This window comes from Bufo gargarizans, chromosome 10, assembly GCF_014858855.1.
Source record: "Bufo gargarizans isolate SCDJY-AF-19 chromosome 10, ASM1485885v1, whole genome shotgun sequence".
Taxonomy (NCBI): Eukaryota; Metazoa; Chordata; class Amphibia; order Anura; family Bufonidae; genus Bufo; species Bufo gargarizans.
Window position 1 is genome coordinate 78,385,669 of NC_058089.1, and position 4,519 is coordinate 78,390,187.

Sequence of the window (4,519 nt, forward strand, 5' to 3'; positions counted from 1 at the left end):
CGGCTTCCTCCTCCTCTTCTTCCACCTGCTCATCCAGTCAGCCACACACCTTCACCACCAACTTCAGCACAGCCCGGGGTAAACGTCAGCAGGCCATTCTGAAACTCATATGTTTGGGGGACAGGCCCCACACCGCACAGGAGTTGTGGCGGGGTATAGAACAACAGACCGACGAGTGGTTGCTGCCGGTGAGCCTCAAGCCCGGCCTGGTGGTGTGTGATAATGGGCGAAATCTCGTTGCAGCTCTGGGACTAGCCAATTTGACGCACATCCCTTGCTTGGCGCATGTGCTGAATTTGGTGGTGCAGAAGTTCATTCACAACTACCCCGACATGTCAGAGCTGCTGCATAAAGTGCGGGCCGTCTGTTCGCGCTTCCGGCGTTCACATCCTGCTGCTGCTCGCCTGTCTGCGCTACAGCGTAACTTCGGCCTTCCCGCTCACCGCCTCATATGCGACGTGCCCACCAGGTGGAACTCCACCTTGCACATGCTGGACAGACTGTGCGAGCAGCAGCAGGCCATAGTGGAGTTTCAGCTGCAGCACGCACGGGTCAGTCGCACTACAGAACAGCACCACTTCACCACCAATGACTGGGCCTCCATGCGAGACCTGTGTGCCCTGTTGCGCTGTTTCGAGTACTCCACCAACATGGCCAGTGGCGATGACACCGTTATCAGCGTTACAATACCACTTCTATGTCTCCTTGAGAAAACACTTAGGGCGATGATGGAAGAGGAGGTGGCCCAGGAGGAGGAGGAGGAGGAGGAGGAAGAGGGGTCATTTTTAGCACTTTCAGGCCAGTCTCTTCGAAGTGACTCAGAGGGAGGTTTTTGGCAACAGCAGAGGCCAGGTACAAATGTGGCCAGCCAGGGCCCACTACTGGAGGACGAGGATGAGGAGGAGGTGGAGGAGGATGAGGATGAAGCATGGTCACAGCGGGGTGGCACCCAACGCAGCTCGGGTCCATCACTGGTGCGTGGCTGGGGGGAAAGGCAGGACGATGACGATACGCCTCCCACAGAGGACAGCTTGTCCTTATCCCTGGGCAGCCTGGCACACATGAGCGACTACATGCTGCAGTGCCTGCGCAACGACAGCAGAGTTGCCCACATTTTAACCTGTGCGGACTACTGGGTTGCCACCCTGCTGGATCCACGCTACAAAGACAATGTGCCCACCTTACTTCCTGCACTGGAGCGTGATAGGAAGATGCGCGAGTACAAGCGCACGTTGGTAGACGCGCTACTGAGAGCATTCCCAAATGTCACAGGGGAACAAGTGGAAGCCCAAGGCCAAGGCAGAGGAGGAGCAAGAGGTCGCCAAGGCAGCTGTGTCACGGCCAGCTCCTCTGAGGGCAGGGTTAGCATGGCAGAGATGTGGAAAACTTTTGTCAACACGCCACAGCTAACTGCACCACCACCTGATACGCAACGTGTTAGCAGGAGGCAACATTTCACTAACATGGTGGAACAGTACGTGTGCACACCCCTCCACGTACTGACTGATGGTTCGGCCCCATTCAACTTCTGGGTCTCTAAATTGTCCACGTGGCCAGAGCTAGCCTTTTATGCCTTGGAGGTGCTGGCCTGCCCGGCAGCCAGCGTTTTGTCTGAACGTGTATTCAGCACGGCAGGGGGCGTCATTACAGACAAACGCAGCCGCCTGTCTACAGCCAATGTGGACAAGCTGACGTTCATAAAAATGAACCAGGCATGGATCCCACAGGACCTGTCCGTCCCTTGTCCAGATTAGACATTAACTACCTCCCCATAACCATATATTATTGGACTCCAGGGCACTTCCTCATTCAATCCTATTTTTATTTTCATTTTACCATTATATTGCGATGCTACCCAAAGTTGAATGAACCTCTCCTCTGCCTGTGTGCTAGGCCTAAATATATGCCAATGGACTGTTGCAGTGGTGGCTGACATGAAGCCTGATTCTCTGCTATGACATGCAGACTAATTCTCTGCTGACATGAAGCCAGATTGTCTGTTACGGGACCTCTCTCCTCTGCCTGGGTGCTGGGCCTAAATTTATGACAATGGACTGTTGCAGTGGTGGCTGACGTGAAGCCTCATTCTCTGCTATGACATGCAGACTGATTCTCTGCTGACATGAAGCCAGATTGTCTGTTACGGGACCTCTCTCCTCTGCCTGTGTGCTAGGCCTAAATATATGCCAATGGACTGTTGCAGTGGTGGCTGACGTGAAGCCTGATTCTCTGCTATGACATGCAGACTGATTCTCTGCTGTCATGAAGCCAGATTGTCTGTTACGGGACCTCTCTGCTCTGCCTGTGTGCTAGGCCTAAATATATGCCAATGGACTGTTGCAGTGGTGGGTGACGTGAAGCCTCATTCTCTGCTATGACATGCAGACTGATTCTCTGCTGACATGAAGCCAGATCCTCTTTTACGGGACCTCTCTCCTCTGCCTGGGTGCTGGGCCTAAATTTATGACAATGGACTGTTGCAGTGGTGGCTGACGTGAAGCCTCATTCTCTGCTATGACATGCAGACTGATTCTCTGCTGACATGAAGCCAGATCCTCTGTTACGGGACCTCTCTCCTCTGCCTGGGTGCTGGGCCTAAATTTATGACAATGGACTGTTGCAGTGGTGGCTGACGTGAAGCCTGATTCTCTGCTATGACATGCAGACTGATTCTCTGCTGTCATGAAGCCAGATTGTCTGTTACGGGACCTCTCTCCTCTGCCTGTGTGCTAGGCCTAAATATATGCCAATGGACTGTTGCAGTGGTGGGTGACGTGAAGCCTGATTCTCTGCTATGATATGAAGACTGATTCTCTGCTGACATGAAGCCAGATTGTCTGTTACGGGACCTTTCTCCTCTGCCTGGGTTCTGGGCCTAAATTTATGAAAATTGACTCTTACAGTGGTGGGTGACGTGAAGCCTGATTCTCTGCTATGATATGAAGACTGATTCTCTGCTGACATGAAGCCAGATTGTCTGTTACGGGACCTTTCTCCTCTGCCTGGGTTCTGGGCCTAAATTTATGAAAATTGACTCTTACAGTGGTGGGTGACGTGAAGCCTGATTCTCTGCTATGATATGAAGACTGATTCTCTGCTGACATGAAGCCAGATTCTCTGTTACGGGACCTCTCTCCTCTGCCTGGGTGCTGGGCCTAAATTTATGACAATGGACTGTTGCAGTGGTGGCTGACGTGAAGCCTGATTCTCTGCTATGACATGCAGACTGATTCTCTGCTGACATGAAGCCAGATCCTCTGTTACGGGACCTCTCTCCTCTGCCTGTGTGTGTGCTGGGCCTAAATATATGCCAATGGACTGTTGCAGTGGTGGCTGACGTGAAGCCTCATTCTCTGCTATGACATGCAGACTAATTCTCTGCTGACATGAAGACAGATTCTCTGTTACGGGACCTCCCTCCTCTGCCTGGGTGCTGGGCCTAAATATATGCCAATGGACTGTTGCAGTGGTGGCTGACGTGAAGCCTCATTCTCTGCTATGACATGCAGACTAATTCTCTGCTGACATGAAGACAGATTCTCTGTTACGGGACCTCCCTCCTCTGCCTGGGTGCTGGGCCTAAATATATGCCAATGGACTGTTGCAGTGGTGGGTGACGTGAAGCCTCATTCTCTGCTATGACATGCAGACTAATTCTCTGCTGACATGAAGCCAGATTGTCTGTTACGGGACCTCTCTCCTCTGCCTGTGTGTGTGCTGGGCCTAAATATATGCCAATGGACTGTTGCAGTGGTGGGTGACGTGAAGCCTGATTCTCTGCTATGACATGCAGACTAATTCTCTGCTGACATGAAGACAGATTCTCTGTTACGGGACCTCTCTCCTCTGCCTGTGTGTGTGCTGGGCCTAAATATATGCCAATGGACTGTTGCAGTGGTGGCTGACGTGAAGCCTCATTCTCTGCTATGACATGCAGACTAATTCTCTGCTGACATGAAGACAGATTCTCTGTTACGGGACCTCCCTCCTCTGCCTGGGTGCTGGGCCTAAATATATGCCAATGGACTGTTGCAGTGGTGGCTGACGTGAAGCCTCATTCTCTGCTATGACATGCAGACTAATTCTCTGCTGACATGAAGACAGATTCTCTGTTACGGGACCTCTCTCCTCTGCCTGGGTGCCGGGGCCTAAATATCTGAGAATGGACTGTTCCAGTGGTGGGTGACGGGAAGCCAGATTCTCTGCTATGGAACCTCTCTCCAATTGATTTTGGTTAATTTTTATTTATTTAATTTTTATTTTAATTCATTTCCCTATCCACATTTGTTTGCAGGGGATTTACCTACATGTTGCTGCCTTTTGCAGCCCTCTAGCTCTTTCCTGGGCTGTTTTACAGCCTTTTTAGTGCCGAAAAGTTCGGGTCCCCATTGACTTCAATGGGGTTCGGGTTCGGGACGAAGTTCGGATCGGGTTCGGATCCCGAACCCGAACATTTCCGGGATGTTCGGCCGAACTTCTCGAACCCGAACATCCAGGTGTTCGCTCAACTCTAGTTGTG